General features: G+C 41.4%; 1 protein-coding gene across 3 annotated transcripts in view; it reads left to right on the top strand.

The window, feature by feature from the left end:
• LOC141577197 (uncharacterized) overlaps window positions 1-24,884 on the top strand; it is a 139,488-nt gene that overhangs the window by 44,855 nt on the left and 69,749 nt on the right. For all 3 annotated transcript variants that reach the window (XM_074361342.1, XM_074361341.1, XM_074361340.1), the window contains exons 16-21: window positions 109-3,861; window positions 5,951-6,064; window positions 6,344-6,568; window positions 9,610-9,735; window positions 13,235-13,358; window positions 24,017-24,104. The gene's annotated coding sequence lies outside the window, so the exon portion shown is untranslated. The remainder of the gene's footprint in view (window positions 1-108; window positions 3,862-5,950; window positions 6,065-6,343; window positions 6,569-9,609; window positions 9,736-13,234; window positions 13,359-24,016; window positions 24,105-24,884) is intronic.

The following is a 24,884-nucleotide window of genomic DNA, read 5'->3' as shown; positions in this document are numbered from 1 at the left end:
ACTGTTAAAGACTATTTCCTTTGATTATACACAATAAATATGGGAGCATTTGAGAGGTTCTTGGAGTTGGCTCCCTAATCCCTCTCACTTTCTTTCCTTTTTCCACAGTCTTGAGTCATTCATTCCATGTTGGTAAGACTTCTGCCAGCCAGAACCCACAGTTCCAGGTGAGAAGGATGCAGACTTTATCTCTCCTACCCGAGGGAGAGAGAGAAGAGAATTGAGGTCTGCTCCCCCGTGGTCCCTTTCTGCCCCAGGGCCACTCATGTTCACCTGCAGCCTTCTGGCCTCTGCTCAGAAGGCCTCTGTCCCAGGACTGACTGCAGCCTTTTCTTCCCTTGTCAACATTTTCTGTGCCTTTCAGAAGTTGGTCTCTTCTCTGCAATTCAACCCTGGCAGATGTGATGGTGGTCAGCGAGCTGGTGGGCAGTCATTTGGGGACTCCCAGGATCCATTCTGATTCTCCTGAGTCTCTCATTCGGGGTTACAAAACTGTCGAGCACCGGAGGAAGCCCATTCACGTGAGGTCAACACAACATCACATCACTTTCATTTTGTTTTTGAATTTTCAGTGGAGAAAGTATTTGTAGCAAACTGTTCCAGATTTTCGGCCGCCTGTTTCCTCACCATTATTTCCTTGTTGGCTCTGGCGCTTGTTTAAAGAACCAGGTTTCTTCTCTGGTCATTTCTAGCAGCTGGGCTTGCCGAATCCTTGATCTGCATTTGAAGCAGAATGCTTCTTCGTGATGTCAAACTGATTTTCCTTGTCATGTCTTAATAATTTGTGTACACTCAGCAACTGTTTCAAGTGAAATGCTCTTTTCCAATTTCGGTTAACTCACATTTGCTGAACTCCTGCTTTCATGCTGAGGGCAGTTTCTTCTTCCTGTAATAAAATTTAGCAATTTGCATTTACTATGGGAAGGTACCTGGCTGGAGGTGCTTTTTTTCTTACCAGTTTTAATAACAATTCACCCATTAAAATGTACGGCGATTTTTACTCTATGCCCAGAATTGTTCATCCCAGTCAATCTTAGAACATTTTCATTCCCCCAACAGGAAGCCCCTTACGCATATGCAGACATTCCCATCTTCCCCATCCTCCCACAGCCCCAGAAAGCCACTTTTCTCTCTCTGTGGATTTGCCTGTGCTGGAAATTTCATGTAAATCTAGTTACTTCATGTAAGTGGAACCATCTATTGTGATTGACTTCTTTCACACTGAGTAACGTTTTAAATATTTGTCCAAGTTGTGGCCTGGGACAGTACTCTATGCTTTGCTATTGCTGAATAATATTCCACTGTATGACTGGGCCCCTCTGTTTACCCATTCATCATGTGATAGACATTTGTGTTGTTTCTGCTTTTTGGCTGTGATGAGTAATGGCGCCGTGAATATTCCTGTAGGAGTTTTTATGTGAACATTTGTTTTCAGTTCTCTTACGTGTGTGCTCAGGAAGCAAAATTGCCTGGTCATTCAGAAACCAAATGTTCAACTCTCTAAGGACCTGACAGGCATTTTTCCAAGTTGGCTATGCTGTGTTATATGCTCACCAGCAACGGCTGCGACCTCCGTTTCTTCTGTGTCCTCATTAGTGCTTGTTACTCTTTTTTTGATTATAACCTTTTGTAGTGAGTGTGAAGCGGTTTCTCCTAGTGGTTTTGACTTGATTTCCCTTACAGCTAATGATATTGAACATCGTTTCTTTGTGCTTTTTGGCCATTTGTATATTTTCCTTGAAAAATATTTTTCAGATCCTCTATTCATTTTTTAATTGAGTTGCCTTTTTATTGTTGAGTTGTAGGAGGTCCTTTTTGTTTTTTTTTTTTTATAGATACAAATTCCTTATCAGATAAATGATTTGAAAAAATTTTCTCCTGTGTGTTGTTTTTTCACTTTCTGGATGGTGACATTTGAAGCAAAGTTTTAAATTTTGATGAACTCCAATTTATCTCTGTTTTCTTTTTTCCTTGTGCTTTTGGGGTAATATTTAATATCTGAGGTTTTTTATTTAACCTTTTATATATAAAATAACTTAATTATTAGGACCGTTCTAGGAAACGGGTGCTGTTGTTGTCCCCAGTCTATGGATAGGAGACTGAGATTCAGAAAATTTCACTGACTTATCAGTGTCAAAGCTACACAGTGCTGTTGGAATTCAGACCCTCATGTTTGTCCCAAGCATCTGTGATCCTCACCACCATGCTCCACTCCTTCCTGGAACAGTTAATGAAAAGTCTTTATTTTTTGATTTCTTGTTAGTTTTTGTTTTTCTCATTGGGGCCTCATCTCCTCATTTCCTTAAAGAGATCAGTGTAGGTTTATTTTAGGTCTCTTGTAGGCAGAAGCATTGCTATCAGTTAACTTCTTTATTACTCACTCCCCAGTGATGGCTTTTGCCAATTGACCTAATCAAGTCATGCTTAAGTCTTTCCTTCTCATGACACTAACAACAGAGTCATGACTTACTGAATGCTCAAAGCAGAAAGTACTTGATTGATTTTATTTTGCTAACCAATCAAACCAATCAAATAAATACCCGGTGTTGAAACATACGGTAAGCCCTCCAGAATAGGGTCACTGTCTTCCTTGTGTTTCATTTGTTTGGTCAAGTGTCTGGATAGTGCCTTGCTGTCCAGCAGTTTTGTTAGGATACGGTGCTCATGAATCATTCTAAGGACAGAATTTTGACAACAGACTGTGTTGTTCATTTCACGAGGGAAAAGTTAATATAGAAATACTGCTCAGATCTATTTTAAAATTAAGTTTGGAATTTTGAGAAGAGTTCAAGAAACCATACAAAGATCTTTTTCACTAATTTTAGATCTATCTTAGACACATTATGGTTACATAGCAGAGTAACTTATCAAGTAGATTTGACAAGAGGAGTTTATTATTGATTATTTGTTTTAGTTGAAATATTCTACCTGGGATAAAATATTCAGTGACCATAAATGAACAAATATGTTTGTATTTCTATGCAACATGGGAGTAGACTTCATATGTTTCTATATAATATATATGACTTTGTGTTTTAATCTGTCTGTCAGTGTTTTTATAGTTTTTCAGCAATGTTGTAACTTTGGAATTCTTCTAAGAAAATCACCCCAGATTCTAGTGCAGTTTGTACTGTGTATGCTGTCTTATGCATGGGATTCCACTGTCCCATTAGTGAGGAATTTCCTTTTCTATTGAGTTAGTATCAGAGTTAAAGGAACTGTGATTTCTAGGCCTTTGCTTTCCATGTGTTTGCACTTGGGTGTCAATCACAATTTTCCCTTTCTTGAGTTTTCATTGTTAAATTAGAATTTTTGAAAATAATTTGTTGCATCGGTCTCCCTAGAAACTTGATGTGTTTGTGCTTTTCAGTTTTCAATTAATGAAAAATGTAAATACACTCTTGATTTTAAGTAGTCCTTTTTCACTAGATATTTGTTTACCTCTTTATAGTTAAAATATTTTTTTCCCAATGAGTGAATCGGTGTGTATATTTAAAAAGAAACCTTCCTTTTTATTCTTTTTATTGTAACAGTTATATTCATTGTAGAGAATTTAGAAAATAAGAATAAACACAGTAATAACTTCACAATGGCCTCTAATCTCACCTGGAGATACACTTGTAAGGATTGAAATTGAGAATTACAAGTCCTCTTAAATTGTTCTTCTTTTTCAAGTACGATTTGTTTACTGAGACCCTTGAATTCCCATATGAATTGTAGCAGCAGCTAGTCAGTTTCTGCACAGGAGCCCGCTGGGATTGTGATCGAGACCACATTGAATATACGGATCGCTTTGGGGAGCACTGCCATTCCAAGAGCTCTGTCTTCTGATCCAGGAATATGCGTGGTGTGTCTGTCCAGGTATTTAGGTCTTCTTTAATTTTTTTTTCAACAATGCTTTGAGTTTACAGAGTTTTATTTTACTTTTTGTTTTTTGCCTTTATACTGAGGACAAGTGTGCAAGGTACCAGGATCAGAAGTGTATTTGAGCCCCGCCACTTGCTGCCACCATGGCCGCTGCGCTCTTGCTTTGCCCGCTCTACAATCTTGCACAGAATAGGACCTCAGTAACTCTCTCTCTCTCTTGAATGATTGTATGATTGTTGGATGATGCTTGAGAGTCCTTGTGATGATTTTATTTCCCCAGCCTTTCCCCACTTCTTTACTATGCCCTTTCTCTTCCTTTCCTCCAGCCTGGGTTTCAGTCTACCTGTGGCATTGATTTTTCTTGTCTGTAGACACTTCCTTTCACTTGTTCACGATCATTTTACATGTGGGCTGTGGAAAATTGCTAGATGTCAAGAAAGAGCCAATCGATTGCATGCTAGTATTTTTAGAGTGTGTTACTGTTTTATCGATTGAAATTAAATCAGGCTGACCCCCTGAGCCCTCCCGTGAGCTGTTTTCGCCTTCCTACAGGTGATACTGCTCTGGTTGCTGAATGTGCCCTTTCCCCAGAATTGGTTTTGGAGTTAAGTCACCATCAGTGGAGCCCTCTCTTTAAAAGATGAAGAGAACATTTGCTCCTTCTCCCTGGTTGGGGACTTGGATGAGATGAGGTACCAGATAAAGAATGGAGCCCCACCTCATTCTAACACCCGCTCGTTCTATTCCTTTCTCCAGGGAAAAAGAGTACAATTCAACACTATAAACATTGATTGTGAGCTAATGAGATAGACAGGACAACCGATCATTTATTAAATATCATTTCATGCCAGAAACAAATGTATTATACACACAAAAAGCACGCAAAGCCCGGTAGCACCGTGATTACAAACGTGGGTCCGAGTTCGAGTCCTGCTCTGGAGTGACCAGTCATGAGAGATGGAGAAATGTTAGGTCAGCTTAGCTTCTCCCGGACTTGTTTCCTGCCCTGCAAAGACGGGCTTGCTAGGCGTCCATCCCCCTTAGAGGTGCTGTGTGGTGTAAATGGCCCGTGGGCAGCCCGAGCACAGCTGCTCATTCCTCGTAAGGGCAGGATAGCATAGCTTTTGTGATTACGGCTTTATGACCGTCCCGTGTAGACTCTTAGTGCTCCGAAGGGATGCCTTGTGGTTTGGAGATGGGATTCTCATTTCTGTAAATACCCAAGGATTGTGTTATTGGGCCGTGTTGATTTGAATCTATTCTTTAGAAAGTACATATTGTAGATATATTTTTCAAGCATGCATGCTTTTTTCTTTTATTATTTATAGTTCTACCCTCTCTTTTGGTGTGACTTTTCATGGAATCCAGGAAACAGTCCTAAGCCACCTGACTCTTCACACTTCTCCGTGGTGGTTTTCTTCCCTGACTAGAAGAGGGTTCTGCACAGGAAATTTTCTTTGTTCCCCTTTTCTTGGAGTCACTCTGTCTCCCCAACTCTCACCTGTCCATCTGTCCATTTCTCTACCCACTGATTCTTCTGACTTTTTCCAAAAAGCATTTCAGGCAGCTTACAGAAGAACAGATACCAAATAAACAGGTGAGGAAATGGGACCAAGTTCATACAGTGAGGCTAGGAGGCAAGCCTGTGTGTGGGTTGCAGGCATGATACACACGCGTCTGCCCTGTGACTTATAAGATCGACAGCAAGAGTGTGCCTGAGGCTCCCAGCAGACACAGGGAAATAGGGTTTGTGGGAGATGCTCACTGGCTGTGAAATAAATAAGTGGCTTAAGAGATGCCCAGCCTTTCCAGCTACTAAGGCTTAGGAGAATATTTTGAGTTTCTTCCAAAATCAGAGTATTGCATCTTTTCTTTTTTCAGAGATCTATGTATAGTTTGTTACATTCTATACCTGGAAATTTCCCCAAAACTGCTTCCCACATGAGTCCCATGACTCGGGAATGGGGTGGTTCTGCTCATTTACGGGTGTTGGCCAGAAACAGAAAATGACAGCCTCAAAGGAGCCTGGGATTTGTCAGTTATGTTTTGTCAGTATTGTAGAGTTCAAAAAATGCTTTCACAGTATCTCTCCATCTGAGGCGGCAGCGTGCTCTCTTACCAGCATCAGGAGCTCAGGACCACAGGATGGTGCGGGCTGAATGCACTGCCGTCAAGACAGCTGTGCTAGTCACTGCAGGTGTGGTTCTTTTACATAAGGCATTTCATGTTCTTTACTAGAATGTTTCAACAGAGAGTTAATTAACTGAGTCAATTCACATTTAATAAATATGATGCTTTGTTGAAAAGACAGTTATAGGCAGAATATAAGCTGTGAAGACTTTAAAAACCGTTTCATTACTGAAATTTCAGTAGGGAAGTTACACAGTTTATCTTATTTATTCCTCTCTTTTAAAGTAACAAAGAAACAAGACAGAAAAGGCAGAGGATGGTTTCTGTTCTTCCTCTCCTCTTGCAGGTGCCCTCACCTCCAGTAGCATCCATCCAGACACCAGCACTGACACTGGCCGTGCTCAGAACTGCCTCAGACCTGAAGACACAACTGACAAATAGAAGGGGGCTAAGCCCTGTTACAGCAGGTGCTCTCATTTTGTGGGTCCTTATGTAACTGCAAGATGTTAATCAGGATCGCCAGTTCTACATTGTGTAGCGCTGCTGCGGTGTCTCCTAGTTACTTGTTTCTGTAAGTATTCATGTATTTTTCCCCAATGCGTGGTACTACACGCCTAAAAATGCTTTTTTCAGATGAAAAATAATTTGCATTTAATATAATAAGTCTGAAAAAAGGGGCAAAAGAGTCTATCCTGGTCCCGCTACTCAGAGATAATAATTAACAATTTAACATTTATTTTCTGTTCTTTTCGTCAGTGTGTATCAGCTCTGTCATAAAAACCAGTGAGCACTCTGTCCCTGTTTACTGTGCGGAGATCTCCATTTTCCATTCGGCTTATTACATGTTTTTCTACAATATTCTATCTCCCCTGGCATGATTTTTAATGACCAGTGTAGCATTCTGTCTTAAGGAATGCATAGTCCATTTTACTTCGGACTTAAATAAACTTTTAAATTCCAAGTATACTTAACTGAAATACTGAAAAGAGAACTGTGGTGGTACAGGAAGGCCCCTAACTCCCTTCCCAGTATTTCCTGCGAGTAAAAGCTGTGGAAAATTTGGTATATATATTTCATGACCTTTAAGCCTATGAGATACATATATATACACATATGAGAAATCAATGTATAGGTGTGTGTATATATGATTTATTTAAAAATGAGACCATACTATATGTTTTTCTGCAGCTCGCTTTATTCACTCAGGGGTATATCATAGACGTCCTCCCACTCCAGACTCACCCTGTCCTTTCAGATAGATTGGAGGGGTCTCCTGATGTGCGGGTGTCGTCTCTTGTCCACGGACACATTTGGTGGGAGACTGCTGTGGACAAGACCGTGGACCACGGCGAAATGCCGGATCCCTCAGCACCCGCAGCTCGCCGTGATTTACCGTAATATTGTCTTAATGGTGAACAGTTAAGTTTTCTCCACTTTCCACTGTCAGAAAGAATGTTTGACTTGCATCCTTCTTGTACAGACATTCCAGTGATCTTGTATGTATATTCCTTTAGTTAAGGCTTCTGGAAATTTAGTCCCTGGATGTGACATTTACATTCATCACAGACTCCTTTCAAGTGACTGTAGAAATTCCTTCTCCATTGGGGAATGAAAAAATGCACAATTACTTATGTAACCAATTCTCTATCGCTGGATATGATTTCACTTCAGTTTTTCTTCCCACCTTTGTAAACAGTGCTGTGTAAATGCCCTGATGAATACATCTGTTTGGACTGATTTTTTTTTTCCTAAAGGAAACGATTCCTAGAAGTGGAGTTGAGTAAGTGTGTACGTACGTTTTTCAGAGTTTACATATTCATTGATATGTCATCCTCTGAAAAAGTCGCTCATGATTTGTTCTCCCACAGATGGACACTAACTAGAATATCTTAAAAATATTCGCCAATATGATAAGCAAAAGTGCTTTTTCATTGTTTTAGTTTGCATTTGATGACCAGTGAAGTTTTGAGCTTTTTTCACTCATTAGCCTTTTGAATTTTTTAAAATGAATGATTCATTTTGTCCTTTGCAAACATTTAAGTGAGGGAGCTTCTTGTTGCTTTGTGACAGCTCTTTGTATGCTATGAAAATTTACTTCGTGACTTCATCAACATGTATCACAGAGCTTTTTCTTGTCATTTCTTTCCTTTCATTTTGTTCAGAAAGTTTTTTAATCTTGTTGTGGCTCAAACTACTCTTAAGATAGTAAATGTCTTCCTTATGGGTTTTATCTTTGACATTCTTAGAAATACTTCCTTATAATGGAATAAATCTCTTCTGTAGGTTTTTTTAATCTCTAAGGTGGTGATTATAATAGTACTTGTTATAGTGAGGAGAAGTTGAGTTAAGAGCAAAGGGTTGTATTTGCTGTTATTAGTACTTTATAATATTTACATCACTATGTGCAATTTATCTTGTGGTCATTATGACAGGAATAGAATTTATTCTTTCTAGCTGATTCTGATTGTCCCAGGACAATTATTGAATTCATACTTTTCTCTTTGATTTGAAATCCCACCTGTACAAAATAATTACATACACTAGAGTCTTTTTTGAGCTCATGGTTCCCTTCTGTCAATCTCCCTTCCTTACTCCAGCACCATATCTTACATATTGTAAAAATTTATTTAATAACTGGCAGTCTGATTTTTTTTTGATTCTTTTCTTCCATCCCAAATTTTCTTGTCTAGTATTATGACTTTATTATTCCTGAAGAGTTCCAAAATATTTTTTTCAAGTTAAAAAAAATCAGATTGGAATTTTCATGGGAGTTTTTAGTAAGTTTTGAATTATTCTTAGGAGAACTTACATCTTTACAAAACTGCTTTCCTCCATGCAATATGTTTATGTCTCTACATTCATACTTCTTACTTTAACCCTCAGTATAGTCCTGAAGTTTCTCCATTTAGAACATGGGCATTATTTTTGAATTTATTCCAGTTTATTGTTTATGTTTTTGTTAATTTTGTGAGAATTTTTTACTATTATGTATTTAAATGCTTAAAACTGACATTTAGAAAAGAAGATTCGGTTTGTCAATACTCAATTTGTAACTTGTCATTTAAAATTGTAAGTATTAAGCACTTGTTCCAGAATCCTTTCTTTTCTGTTTTTAAAAATTTGTTTCCAAGATTGTCAAAATGGTCATAGCTAAGTAGTATAGGTGGGGAGACAGATGGAGAGAGGTAGTGTGGCTCATGTACAGACTATGAGCAGTTTCATGGCTGCTTTTAGGCTGGAGAAGCCGCAGAAGAGCCCAGGTTATACCGGGGGTGGCTTTGTATGCACTTGAAAGCCAGCTTTCCTGCCTGTATGGTGAAGCCTGGTGGGCGTGGCAGGTAGATGATCAAGGTCTGATCAAGTTCATTGGCTGCACAGAGCGCTGTGTCTGTGAGAACTGGAGACCATTACCATGGGAAATGCTTGGCACCAGGAACACTGCAGGGGAGCTGGGGAGCCTGTGTGTTAAGGATTTTCCAGTCCTGGGGGTGGGAAGATGACTCTACATTCAGATCTGAGTCTTGAATTCATCCTCTCTTGTTTACTGGTCCTCTGACTTTTGTCAAGTTATACATCCTCTTTGAACTCCTGTTTTCTTGTCTCTCAAAACAGGAGAATTACAGCCTGCTGCTAGAGTGTTTGATCAGTGTAAATGATTTGTGTCTATAAGATGCCACGTACAGCCACAATCTCAATGAGAAATGGGTTGTCGCCTCTTCTTCTTCAACTCAGTGTTCGGTAAGACATCGGGGGAAAGCCAGTCCCTAATTTGTTGTGATGCAATGAGGAACAAAATTAACGTCTTGCCTTTCCCTAGCAGTATTCTTACTTCTTTGTTTCATTTACCTCTTTCCTCCTTTACTCTCCCCTTTCACCTCCTCCACCAAAAGAAACTGAGACTGTCTTAGAACACTAGATTCAAATTACTTTAAATGTTGGCTCATCCCCATGAAATTACAGTGACATTAAAAAAAATCTGTACACATCCCAGACGATTATATTTGATTTATACACACACACACACACACACACACACACACACACAATCAGGATGCCTCCCGTTTGCTGAAGGAGAAGGACCACTTTTTCTGAGTTTTCATTCACTGAGCGTGAGAGGAAAGTCTCTTAAGCAGAAATTCACCTGGCTTCGTGCATGATTTTTTAAATTGGATTTCTGCTTTGTGTCCATAGAAATATTCTCCTATTAGAAGAGGGGAAGTGGAGACATAGATATTCTGCTGAGATATTGGTGTCATCATATTTGAGTTGGAAAGGACTTATGACAGCATAGAGTTGTACCTTTTTATGGGTGAGAATCCATGATAGTGTAACTTGGACAAGAACCCGGGTCTTCTGTCTTCGTGTCCACGTGGATGAAGAGGCAACTGGGTGGGGGATGGCAGGGATCCTTCTTGCTTGAGTTCCAGGGTCTTGCTAGTTTTCATTGTTCAGCTGCCTTTAGTTTATGTCCATGTGGCCTCTCATGGGAAGGTCACTATGTCCTGATAGAATGAGTTTCTAATCAGCAAAAAGGTCTGGACCCACTCATGGTTCCCAGAGATTTTCTGCTGACCTGCTGACACTTTATATACATGACACCTAAGAAATTGCTGGATATAAAATCCTTATTGTTATCATTTGACCTCGAGTTCCATAGGAATGGGGTGCTGTCTCAGGCTGCCTAAGGCTAGATCTGAACAAAGATATGGTGATAGGCTGCGCAGCTGGACCCTCCCCAGTCTAATGGGATTTCCACCTTAGTTTTTACAATCAGGCAGATTAGTTCAAATCTTACCTTTACCAGTTATTAGCTTTGTGACCTTGAGGAAGAAACTTTACTTTTTGAGGGACCAATTTTCTTTATCTGTAAATAAGTTCAGTATTTATTTTAGGGTTTTTGTTTTAGAATTGAATGAATTCCCTCATTTATTCCTAAAATACAGATCACATGGTTCTATGCTGGTGCCTTAGTAGTTGATTACTAAGGGACTCAGCAGTGAGAATGTGGGTGAGGCCCCCTGGATAATAGAGCTTATATTCCAGGATATGCTTGTAAAAGACTGGATTGCAGTGGATTTTTAGTAAATGTCCACTCCTTTCCTAATCCCCATTGATTGTGTATATATCTTTATACTAATATATGAACAATTTTTTATTGCAATTTAAGTCTCTGTAGTATTTAAAGTATGTAGCTATAACAAAAATACGTGAAATAAAATGATCTGACTTTTATTTTCTTTTCAATAAGCAAAACAAAATAAAATAGAAAAGAAAAGAAAAAGTTTTGAAGGAGTAGAAATAATTTTATTTCCGTGGAATCAACTCCCTATGTTAGGTTTTTCGGTTGTGTTCTTAAACAGCATATTAAATTGACAGGTTTTGTCTTCAGTGTTGATAGCTGGGTGAGTATAGTTTCTTTTTGTGGTTGTCTTTGATGAATTATTTGCACTAGATCATAAGTAATGTGCATGTTACATATTGGAAACGAGGAAACAGTGGAGACATACTACCTCCAATGCAGTCATTTTGTTACCGAGTCCAAACTTGTTCTGCTCGCTGCATGACAGGCCAATAAACCGGGAGATGGGGTGTTGGAGCAAGGAATAGTGACTTTATTTGCAAAGCTGGCATATCCAGAAGATGGCAGACTGATGTCCTGGAGAATCATCTTCCACAAGTCAGAATTGTGTCTCCTTTTATACTAAAAAGGGGCGGGGTTTTGGTTGGTTGTTGGAAACTTCTTGCTGTATGAATTGCTTGTCTTTGAATCCGCTGTTCTTGCAGCTGTCCATGCGGATCAAATCATGTTGCCCCTGTGAAACCTCCAAAAAAAAAAACAAAGGTTATTCTCTATTTTGCAACTTGCCATCTCTACATAAGTACAGATGAATTAGCATCCTTCAAGATAACGGCCAGGAGAATAGGCTGTCCTGGATATTTCAGTCTAAAGGCAACTTTCTTTTACAAATGGTGCAGAGCTAGCAAGTCTGAGCCTAGAAAACAGGGCACAGGTTTAAAGCCAAAGGAACAGACCTAAAAAGGGCTCAAAATTGTTCTTTTCTATTACAATTCCCTTTTCTGCTTCATAGATAATTTTAGTAAGAAACATGAGCAATTTTGGATTTTTGCTTCTTAATAACCGATAAGTGGGCCAACTACATTTTTGTGAGCAGAGATGCTGTGAGGGCATAGGGGTCACAGCACAATCTTGTTGGGGGTGGCCAACCCTGAAACATGTCTGATGCCATGTGAGTGTTGTTGAGGGTCCCCCTAGCCAGCGGCACTCTTCAGGAAGTAGCATATGTGCTTTGACTTCTTGAGACCTCATTTTCGGCTGCAGGAAATTTTTTCAGATACTGCGATTGAAAAATCACTCCAGCTGGGGATAATTAGGGAAAAAAGGAAAAGGAAAAGGAAAAGGGTTTGGAGTAGATTAGAAGAGAAGGACATAAGATCACGGAGCCTGAGGGCTTGGCAGCGGGGCCTCGGGAGAGAGGGGAGCAGAGGTGGGGAGGGGCCTGACCCCGGAACCAGCTCCTGCACCTGTCCCCGTGCCCAAGCCACGTAGCTTTCAATTGGCCTGGGCCACCTCTCTGGGCTGGATGTCACCCTGGGCAAAAACTTGAGAATCGAATGTAAGGGGTGGGCAGCACTCACCTAGGGGGTCACTGTGGATTTCAGTCAGGTCCACAGTGCCTTTTCTGGTCATGTGCCTTCACTTGTCCTTTATCTCAGGATCTGAGGAGGAGGAGAAAGGAACTCAGGCAGAGATCCAGGAAGATATCCGACTGTGTTAAGAGAGGACAGACACAGTTACAAGGGGACCGAGGACACTTGCAGCAAAGTAAAATGACTTCACAACTCTTGCTTCAGAGCTGCAGGTGTGAGAGAGCCTAAGCCTGTTTCAGAGTGCAGGGGACAGGCGGAAAGGAATGGCAAAATTTCCACTGACAATTGAAATTTTGTTAAATAGCCTGTTACTGTTGCTTGTATCACTTGAATGAATGCAGGCATATTTTTGTGGGCATTTATATGTTCACTCAACCCCACCAGCCACTCTTGCCCCCATCGGGGATGGGCCTTCTCAAGCACAGTGCACCTCCTGCTTGGGTGGGCCACGCTGCGTGTCCTCGCCTGGGGCCGGGCTGCTGCAGGGCACTGAGTCCCTGAGGCACGGCCTGTGATAAACGACAGGAACATCTCTGCTCTCGACTGAGGGCCTCCTTTACCCCTGCAGTGTAAGAATTCCGGTGACTGAGTTAGAAGCATGCTTCCAAGCTGTCCATGTCCTCGGCATCCAGAAGCGGAGCCTGGAAGCTGCCGAATTTCTCCAGAATGCTTTCTACATTCACTTTCGGCAGGTGAGTGTATGTCCTTACACAAGTGGAGGAATTACTGCCGTTTTCCTGGAACTTACTCACCACTAGTCCATCTGATTTTTCTGTGCTAGGATTCAGTATGGCCTGCTAAAAAATCTGGAGTCAGATCTTGAAACCCTGATGAAGAGGATTATTTATTTTATTTCACTATATGATAATCTTTTACTTTCAAAATTCAGAATTTTTGGTTCTTTCAGGCATTTTTGGGGGGGTTGGCAAAACAAATTTGCTCTTACCGTCTTTGCGACCTGTTGCTTTTTGCCTCTCACCTGTCTTCTGTCACTTGTGAGGCAGTTCCACTTGTGACCCTTTCCGGGTTGTTCATGTTATACAACATAAAGTCTGTAAAAGTACAGTCCCTTTTACTCCGAAGACATTCCACAAATAACTCCTTAAATCTGGGTGTGGTTTTAAGAAGACAGAATCATTAGAACATGTAATTGCAGGTTGCTAGTGCAAAATCCCCAAATCAATAGTCTAGCTCAACATCTAAAATCTTTCTAATCTACCTTGGATTTGTATGGATAAGTGAAGCAATTTACTAAGAATTGAACACCAGGGTTAGAATACAGGCTGGTGTAGCTCAGCAGGTCCTCCTGTGCCAGCGCTGTGCCAGAGGGCGGGGGTGAGGGGGAGAGGGCGGGGCCGAGGGAGAGGGCGGGGCCTTGGGGAAAGAGGAGGGCCAATGTGGAGGGGGCTCCTGCCCTCCCTGAGCTGACAGTTTCATGGCAAACACCTTCACCATGTGAAGAACTTGGAGTTTCTTCTAAGAACACTAGGTTTGAAAAGAGTCATAAAAGAACGGGAGTGACAAAATCCAATTTGTCTCAAGTAGGGGAGAGCAGCTGGAAGGCCACTTGGGAGACTCGTGAGTCCAGGTGGGCAGTGTTGGTGGCTTCTACCTGAGCGGTGGGACAGTCAATGGAACAGTCACCGGGAAAAAACGAACAGATTTTAGGCATGTTTAGATGGTAAAAAGGAAAGGATGAATGATGTCTGTGAAGGTAGGATGGAGTAAGGCCCAGGTTTCTGGGTGGATTAATGACGTAAATAATGGTCCTGCTGTGCTCTGAGGAGGGAAAGCTGCAGAGGGAGCTTTGGGGGAACCCTGATGAGTTCAGCTGTGGATAAAGTGAAAGGCTGTTAAATGTGTGGTCTGGGAGCTCAGGTGAGAGCCAGTAGCGAGTAGGGGGAGGGGAGAGAGACGTTCAAATCATTTTGTCTTGTGAGCATACAAATAATTATGAGTAATGATACACTTACGCCTCTATATTCTGGATTTAACACCCATTAACATTTTGTTATATTGACTGCAGAGGTTCCTAATATTTTTTAATAGAAGTAAAATAAATAGAAACAAAATAGTGGAGTTAATAAACATCTTAGAGCTGATGTGTGTCCTTCTATGTATTTTGATACCTCATCTGTTTATAACCATAATCTATAAAAAGTTAACTAGTTTAGCATAAGTGTTAAACAGAGGGACGTGACACACAGTTTTGGGGCTTGAAGCTGATCTTCTCGGGCAAATTATGTAGCCTCTCTGTACCTTTGTTCCATCTTCTGTGACTGCCCCCGGGCCCCTCATCACAGATGATTTCCTAGACTAGATGATGGGAGGGAGGCTGCTGAAGGGAGTAAGAAGTGGCAAATGCTAGGGACACTTAAGAGAGAGACAAAAAGAGATTGAAGTCAATAAACTCAGTACAAACAAATACTCTCAAAAGAGAAAAATCCTGCAGTGTTTTGAGCCACTTAGCATAAGGGAAACAAAATCACGTGGACCCAAAGCTCTTGAGAATGTGAGTATTGTGGGTGGGAAGGTGTCATCAGAAAAGGGTTGAGAAAAGGTCTTTTGGTTTCCCTTGACGTTTCCAGTAAGGATGGGGAGCAGAAGTGAAAACCCTCAGCTTCAGTGGAAGCTGCTGTTTTGTGTGAAACTGACCAAACTTTGGAGACCAGTCATCAGCGGTGCTGGCAAATGAAGAGATTTCGGGATTGGGTGGGGCACTTGCTGTGACTTCCAGGTGACCTACTGGCTGGGGGCTGTCAGGCGGGCAGTAGGTTTGCAGGGAGACCCGGGCATAATCCCTGGTTCTGAGGCTGCTGGTCTGACTAGCCGACCTGGGCACAGGCAGTCCTAATGGGGCAACTCGGGATGTGGCCTGGGACACCTGCCGTGCTGAGGGCGAGAAGAGCGCTTCCCTGAGGGGGTGTCCCTGCGGAGAGTGGAAACGTCCTCCTGCAGGGGAGGAAGAGCCTCTGAGCAGGGTGCTGGTTGCACAGGCAAGACCACCCTGAGCACTGAGGGTTTGGGGAGCCGGAAGTCACACAGTGGCCCGAGCAGCCTTGTTCCTGAGAAACTAGAGGGAGAAGAGGCTGAAAAGTCAGGCTAGGTTCAGACACTGTGGTGGGTTATGAGTGACAGTAAAGGACAGGTCAGGCAGGCACGAGAGAACCCTGTGGGTGTCCCAGCTGGAGCGTCACGCCAGAGGGTGGAGCTGAGTTATAGACTTTGCCACTTATTAGCTGTGTGACTTTGAGCAAGATCACCCCACCTCTCTGTATATACCTTCATCTGTAAAATGACACAGTAACAAGCTCGTGTCATCAGAAGGCTTAGTTTAGCTCTGATCCTCTGTGTCCAGTCCTGTCAGTGCTGCCCTGCAAGTTTCTGCAGTGGCTGCTCTTACCCTGAGATGGGAGGTCATAGAGGGACTTTGTAGCGCCCGAGGGCAGGAAGGGGTTTCTTTAAAAACAGACATGTAGCCGCCTGCAGCTACAGGCCTGCAGGCAGTTTGGTTGATGGTCCTGGAGAGGACTTTGGAGCCCTTAGCATCGTCATAAGACTTGTTTTCCCTTGGGGGCAGGAATTGCCTATGCAGATTAATGTGGAAAATTTGGGCTTCTGGCAAAGCTGTTTTCAGAGATGGTAATATACATAACATATCGTAGAAAATATAATGATTTTATTTAATCTGTGGGACTTTGCAGCTGTTGGGAACACCTCTGTTGACCTGGTTTCCACAGAGGACACTATGGGTCGGCAGAACGTGCGGGAGGGCAGGTAGCCTGCAGTGCTGCTGCGGGGTGTTCTCCCGAGTAGAGCACTCTGCTGAGTTGACTCTTCTCTGAGTTTGGTTGCCAGATGAGCAGACAGCAAATTAATGAGTTCTGGTGGGATTGTATAATGACAGAAAGAAAGAGGGACCCGTAGTTTTTCTGGACTAGAACACGCTTTTGGTTCCTGATCCAGTGTGTTCCATTACAGAATTGATGAGTTGTGTCTATTCTGGGACTTGTCGACTGAAAGAAATGTGTAGCCTGAAAGTTTAGAGTTACACTTTATTAGGCGGAAGGACTCGAGGCGGGATGACAGACTTCAAATCTGTCTGAGGGTCTGCTCCCAAGAAGTAAGGGAGGAACTAGGATTATATAGGAGCTTTACAACAAAGACCAGGGAGTTGGAAGAATAAAAGATTGCTTGTTATCTAAAGAAATCCAGGCATCTCAAGTTAAAGAATTTAGTGCCTTTGTATGTATCATTTGACCTCACTGGATTCATTCTTTAGACAAGCACCTAGCTATCTAGGGCAATTATCCTGTCTTCTTATTCTCAGTCTGTTCAGAGGGCAGCATTGTGAGTGGCTGTAGAGGCTGGGCTTCAGGTTTGTCCGCACTGGGGTGTGGCGGCAGCCTTGATGACTTGGTTTCAGCATTCTTTGTTTACTGACATGGTTGTAGTATTTTAATTCACATTGTAGTATTTTCATTCACAGACTGATTTTGGATAATCTGGAAACTTGGAAAGGAACCGAGATGGAATTACTGCAGGTACCTTCTACTTTAATAAGCCGTGTGCAAACATAAACATGGAGGAAGCATACATTTGAATTTGGTGGTGTAGGGAAGGGTTTCTGCACATTACAGGAGAACGCAAGGCAGAATATCTCTTCTGTGTTGGCAGGGATGTGGGTCAACCTGTCTTTTCTCTAGCGGCTTCTGAGAGCAGTTTATGGTAATTAACAAACATTGACAAACGGTGGCACAATTTGCATTTAAGAGCTGGTCTCTGTAAACATGTATTGGACAGGTGGATTTCATAGGCAAGTGGTGAGGTGGATTGGAGAGAGGTGAAGCCCAAGCCTGGGCTCAGATTCAGGTTTAAATCGCCATTTCCTCACCAAAGGACCTTGGACTAGAGTGTAACCTCCATTAAACTTTTGGTGAATCTGTGAAATATGCATTATAATATTCGTTTCTTCCTGGGTTTGTTGTAAGTTTTAAACAGTATTATAACACACATGAAACACTTAACAGGCACTTAGCAGTGTTCACTGTGTCCTTCCGCCCCGCTTAGCGTGTGTCACAGCCGTAAAGGTAGCATGTGCCTGTTGAGGACGTACTGGTAGCCCCTTGAATAGGTTGTGAATTTGGTGATATCCTTTAATCCTTGAAACTCTACGTGCCATGGGCAGTTATTTTCATAAACAGATGAGGAATCTTAGGGTAAAGAAGACGGTGTAATTTGCCCAAAGTCAGACCATAATTTTGGGTGCAGGGGCCTCTGTTAAGCATGGGCCCCTGGGCTTTCTGCCCTCTCCGTTCAGCCCCAGAGCCAGACGTGGGGTCGCCTGTCTCCCAGCCCAGAATATCCGGCAGGCAGCAACACAAACCTGGACCTGTGCTGCTTAAGCAAAAACTCCGGAGGGGAGGCAGGTACTAAAGGAATAAATGTAAAAACAGAAGACTGCAAACTGTTATCAGCTCAGAGAAGGAAAGGAACACGTCTCGCCGTGCAGAGCTGGGAGCTTTCCCTTCGGGGCTGCTCTGGGGGCGTTCATTTCAGCTAAACAATCTCCACTCCTGCACCAAGGCATGAAGGCAGGGTGCATGTAACCAGGCTGACTGGGCCTCGTTGATCATACTCATTCCTAATCCAGCGTCAGCTGTCACGGGCACTTACCTAGTAAACAGATGTCGGGCATAATCATCACGCACTTTGCTTGGTAGTTTTATTGGCCCCACCTTTGAGATGAGGTAATTGAAGCTGGGGAGATTGCTGCATGCCCGTGATTACCTTGGAAATACCCCTACTGGTCTTTCAACTTAGACTGGTGTGGCTGTTACATCCCAGCCCTGTGAATGGCATAGTGTAGCTTCTACCAAGTTGCCCAAATGACTGACATTGATTTTCTTAATCCGTAGGAAATGGTATGTGACAATAAGAGAAAAGGTGGTAAGAAATTCTTTGGAAAACTAGAACAAAATCCAATACTTCCCCAGCTGGGGTAGCGTACCCAGTGTCACTCATCCCACTCACAGCCTGGCACCTCCTCCCTCCCGACTCCGTGTTCAGAAGCCACTCTGAGCCTTCGAAGAACATTTTGTCTCATGACACTGTTGAATAAGACCTATGACCTCTCTGTCCCTGGTTAACTCTTCAAGGCCATTTAAATTTTATGCAGGCTCCTCCACTCCGATGTAAGAAAAGACTCTTTAAACTTCTTGATGAAGCTCCTTAATGAAGATCTTGTGAAGGAAACCTAGTCAAAACCTGGGATGTATGCACACAGTGACTGCAACTTCAGCACTTTGTGAAGTTCAGAATCAGAGGGGTGGGAGACTCAGGAAAGGCTTTTTAAGGTAGAAAGGGGAAAGTGAAAGGATGCAGGCTGTGTGAGACTGAAACATCTCGGTCCCAGCCAGCAAGGCACCTGCGTTCAGGATGGTGTATGGGGAGTACAGAGTTCTCACAAAGAAAGAAGTGGTGGGATGGGAGGGAGGACAGATAGATTCTTTACTAGGGAAGGAAAAAGTAGGCTGAAAATTTCCTGGTTGAATAAGAGTACTGTGACATGATGTGCTTGCATTTTGGAGAGAAGGGTTTTGTGGGGACAGGCCAAGGAGAACGCTCTCTGGCTGGGGAGTCAGCACAACAGAGAACCACAGAGAACCGGGCTGACCTCAGGGCCCCTGCTGGGGGAGGGGCTGCCCGCCATTTTGGTCCTGGGGGCTACTTCTGTCCCTTAGCTGGGGCCTCAGAACTCCCTTCATATCCCAGTCCTGTTGATACAAGAAAACACATGTGGGGCATGGGAAGGGCTGTGTCCCAGGCTTTGTTTGAGCCCCTGGAATGTGCCCCACTAGACGTGGGTCCTTGGCTTCATGCAGGAAAGATTTCAAGAGCAAGCCACTGTTGAGTAAAGGTAGATTTATTCACAGAGACACGTTGAAAGGCAGGAGAAATGCCACGAGGTGTGGGGGTTGGGTGCTCAGATTAAAAGTAGGTACACACTCCACAGACAAAGTGTGTGCCTTCTCCGAAGAGGGAGAGAGAGTGATGACCACGAGGTGGCGCTGTGTTGCTGGTTTTCATGCGCTTGGTTGTTTTATATGCTAATAATTAGAAGGAGCAGCCTAAGGGCAAGGGGCTGGGATTCCCAGGGAGTTGGCCATTTCCCACCCTTTGACATTTTGTGGCTAGCCTTGGGATGGCCATGGTGCCTTGGGGCATGTTATTCACCATGTTACTGTTACAATGGGTGTATAATGAAGCTCAAGATCTGCTAGAAGTAAAATCTCTTCATCCTGAGCCTTAAGGCCTACTGGGGGTTGAATCCTTCACCATTTTGATGTTAATTGCTGTGGACTTCATTGAATGGCTGTGCTCTGGCCCCTTCCATTCTGTCTCACTGTGTTGACACAGAGAGAGCAAAGGCCGGGCCCTGCCTGTGCTCCTGCATTTGACAGGGAGAGGGGTGGGGTGGGCTGAGGATGACTCTGAGTGGTGAGAAGTATGTTTCAGATTTTCCCACGTGGGACATGGGGACCTGCCAGCTGCACCGCAGATTTATCTCACGGGCATTATCGCTTGTGTCACTCATCTTTTTCTATTTTTCTTTCTTTTTTTTTCAAGTATTTAATCTAAATTTAACATCAGGTTTTCTTAGGAAAGAAATTTCTCTTTTTCTTTTCTTTGGGACTCTTTTGGGGGGGTAGGTAATTAGGTGTATCTATCTGTTAGAGGAGGCCCTGGCGGTTGAACCCGGGACCCAGTGCATGCTAAGCACACGCTGTACCACTGAGCTCTACCACCCGCCCCATCATCTTTTACTCTTTGCTTTAGCTGCCAAGAATCTTACGGCTGAATTTCTAGTCGGCCTTTAACACTTACCCTGACTTCATGGCATTCGTTTTTATGAGTTTACCTCCCCCTGATTTCATTTAAGTATTGAATCTCCATTTTCTCTTCACTCTAACTTTTGTCTTTTTGTTGTTATGGTTGTTAAGCTGTGTTAAAAATTGTTTAATTTCTCTTTTAGCAGGAGGCTGAAAGTAAATAAATATGTAAACAAACTTATCACACTTCAATATTTTATACATTGTAAGCTGTTTATTAGTTACTTAAAAACCGAATTGAATACTGAAGTGATAAAATTTTAAAATTATTTTTTAACATTTTATAAAAGTATAGCTGATTTACAATATGATATGTTTCAGGTGTACAATAGTTGCACAATTTTTATTGTTATGCTCCATTTATAGTTATTGTAAAACATTGGCTATATTCCCTGTGTCGTAAGATACATCCCTGTAGCGTGTTTATGTTACATGGAGCAGTTTGTATAAGAAAGTTGTTTAATACAAAGTCTGGGGCGTGGCTCTGTCTAACCCATGTTCCCGGTCACCCTTCCTGTCAGAGCCCAGGCCCTCACTCCTGTCTGCAGGGGAGCGACTGGAGGCAGCCCTCATCAGCGCTGGCACCACCCTCTGAGTGGCAGTGACAGCAGTGACTCTGTGTGGACGTGCAAAATGTTGTTCCAGGAGCTTTACATGCATTTCTGCATTTAATAATTAAAGCCCTCCTGTGAGGAATCATTTTAGGTTTTTAATTAATAATACATTTTATTTTGATTTTGAGAGTTCAAACTTCCAGAAAATTTACTGGAATAGTACAATAAATGCTTAGATACAGTTCACCTATAAGGGCACTGTTTGCCCTTTTGTGTCTGGCTTATTTTAGTGTAAACTTTCAAGGTTCATCCATGTTGTAGCCTCAGTCAGTACTTTATTCTGTTGGTTTTATAATATCCTTTTTCTTTTTTTTTTTTTTTGGTTTTTTCTCTATTTAAAAATATTTTCATTGAATTCTAGTCAGTTTATAATGTTGCGTCAGTTTATAATTTTGCATCAGTTTCTTGTGTACAGCACAACAGTTCATTTATATAGGAACATACATGTATTCATTTTCATATTCTTTTTCAACATAAGTTACTATAAGTTATTAAATATATTCTCCTGTGCTATACAGTATAAACTTGCTGTTTACTCTATACATACTCAGTATCTGCAAATCTTGAACTCCCAATTTATTTCTTCCCACAACCTATCCCCTCTGGTAACCATAGTTTGGTTTCTATGACTGTGTGTCTGTTTCTGTTCTGTAGATAAGTTTATCTTTTTGTTTCTTTGTTTTTTTAGATTCCACTTGTGAGCGATCTTATATGGTATTTTTCTTTCTCTTTCTGGCTTACTTCACTTAGAATGACATTCTCCAGGTCCATTCGTGTTTCTACAAATGGCATTATTTTATTATTTTTTTATGGCTGAATAGTAGTCTATTGTACAAATATACTACAACCTCTTTATCCAGTCATCTGTCAGTGGACATTTAGGTTGTTTCCATGTCTTGCTATTGTAAATAGTGCTGCTCTGAATATTGGGGTGTAGGTGTCTTTTTGAATTACGGTTCCTTCTGGATATATGCCCAGGAGTGGGATTGCTGGGTCATATGGGAGGTCAATGTTTTGTCTTTTGAGGAACCTCTGTACTGTTTTCCACAATGGCTCCACCAAACTGCAACCACAGTGTAGGAGGGTTCCCTATTCTCCACAGCCTCTCCAGCATTTATTGTTTGTGAACTTCTGAATGATGTCTATTCTGACTGGTGAGATGTGATATTTGATTGCAGTTTTGATTTGCATTTCTCTGATAATGATATTGAGCATTTTTTCATGTGCCTATTGGCCATTTGTATGTCTTCATTGGAGAAAAGCTTCTTTAGGCCTTCTGCCCATTTTTGAATTGAATTGTTTGTTTTTCTTTCTTATCAAGTGTAAAAGGTGTTATATATTCTGGGAATTAAGCCCTTGTCAGTCTCATTTATTGCAACTATTTTCTCCCATTCCATAGGTTGTCTTTTAGTTTTGCTTACTGTTTCCTTTGCTGTGCAAAACCTTGTAAGTTTAATTACATCCCACTTGTATATTTTTGCTTGTATTTCTATTGCTTGAGTAGACTGTTCTAGGAGAACATTGTTGAGATGTATGTCAGATATTTTGCCTATGTTTTCTTCTAAGAGGTTTATAGTGTCTTGTCTACATGTTTAAGTCTTTAAGCCATTTTGAATTTATTTTTGTGTATGCTGTGAGGGAGTAGTCTAACTTCATTGATTTACATGCAGCTGTCCAGTTTTCCCTACACCATTTTCTGAAGAGGCTGTCTTTACTCCATTGTATGTTCTCACCTCCTTTGTCAAAGATTCAATGACCAAAAGTTTGTGGGACTATTCTTGGTAATTTTGTTTATCCGTTCATTGATGGATGGATATTGTTTGTAACCTTTGGCTACTCTGAATGATACTGCCATGAATATTGATGTGCAAATTTTTGTGAGAATATGTTTTCATTCTGTTGGCTGTACAGTTGGCCCTCCATATCTGTAGTTTCCACTTCATGGATCCAGATGGCTGGTGGTAAAGAGACTCGAACATCCTTGGATTATGGTATCCAGGTTGGGGGGTTCCTGAAACCAACCCCCCGAGGATACTGAGGGATGACTCTACATGTATGAGTGGAATTGCTGAGCCATATAACTCTAACCTTTTGAGGAAACACCAGACTTCTCCAAAGAAGCTGCACCATTGTCCCTTTCCACTGGCCGCAAATGAGGTATCTCTGCCTCTTCAACGACACTTGTTATTGTCCATGTTTTGATTATAACCGTCCTAGTGGGTGTAAAATGAGAACTCATTTTGATTTTGATTTGGCTAGTGATGTTGAGCTTCTTTTCATGTGCTTATCGGCCATTTGTGTATTTATTTAAATCCTTGGCAAATTTAAACATTGTGTCGATTTTCTTTTTATTGTTCAGTTGTAAGCATTTTTTATATATCCTGAATACTAGTCTCTTCTTAGATACATGCTTTGCAAAATTTTTCTCCTATTCTGCAGATTGTCCTTTCACTTTAGTTTTTTTAAGCATTAAAACAATTTCTTTACAGGGGAGGTAATTAGATATATTGATTTATTTTATTTTTCTTGCTAAGCATGCACTCTGTCACTTGATATACCCCCTTCCCCTGTCATTTCACTTTCTTGATGATGTAATTTGTAACAAAAAGGTTTTAATTTTGATGAAGTCCAGTTTATCTGCTTTTTTCTTCTATCACTTGTGCTCTTCGTATTGTATCTAGGAAACCAAAGCCTATCCTAGGACCACAAAGATTTATACTGCGTCTTCTTCTAGAAAGTTTATAGGTTTAATTTTTACGTTTCTGTCTGTGATCAATTTTGAATTAATTTTTATTTATTTAAAATATGGGGGTCCAGATTCCAGATTCATTCTTTTGCCTGCAGATACTCAGCACTCCCTGCACCATTTGTTGAATACACTATTCTTTCAATGGAGTGTTGTTGGCACCCTTGTGGAAAACTGACTGTAAATGTAAGTTTTTTCCCCCTGGGTTTTTATTATGTCTCATAGATTTATTTATCCAAACTTATGCCAGTACCATACTGACTTAGTTCTATAGCTTTTTAGTACCCTTTAAAGTGAGTCCTCCAACTTTGCTCTGCTTTTTCAAGATTGTTTTGGCTGACCTGGGCCCCTTGCACTTCCATATGAATTTTGGGATCACTTTTTCAATTTTTGCAAAGAAGTCAGCTGGGATATTGATAAGGATTCCACTGAATTTGTAACTCACTTTGGGGAGTCTTAACATTTTTAACAATATTGTCTACCATTCCATGAACATGGGATGTGTTCCATATATGTAGATCTTTTAAGTATTATTTCGGTGATACATCAAAATATTCAATGTACAAATCTTGTAAATTTTTGTTAAATGTATCTCTCATTTTATTTTTAATGCTGTTGTAAATGGAAAGGCTGAGCTTCTTCAGGGTAGGACTATATATTAATTTGTTTATTTCTAGGATTTCTACACAGCAAATACCCTAGGTTTATATTTGCTACATAAATCTATCCACAACTCTTCCCACCCCCGTGTTATAAGAAACCAAGACCCAGGTTAAGCTACCTGAACACCTATGTGGAAGTGAGAAATGAGACCCTTGGGTGGGGCTTTGTGAAGATGATACTTAGAGCTTATTTAGGATGGCTTCATCTTAAATTCCTTTAAACAACACTTTTGGTGTAGTCAGATACATTAAGATCATGCCCTTTTGATGTGCAGAGGAGCTAAGACTATCATTTTCAAATATT

The sequence above is a fragment of the Camelus bactrianus genome, chromosome 3 (assembly GCF_048773025.1).
Source record: "Camelus bactrianus isolate YW-2024 breed Bactrian camel chromosome 3, ASM4877302v1, whole genome shotgun sequence".
NCBI classification, from domain to species: domain Eukaryota; kingdom Metazoa; phylum Chordata; class Mammalia; order Artiodactyla; family Camelidae; genus Camelus; species Camelus bactrianus.
This window is presented reverse-complemented; position numbering and strand designations above follow the sequence as displayed.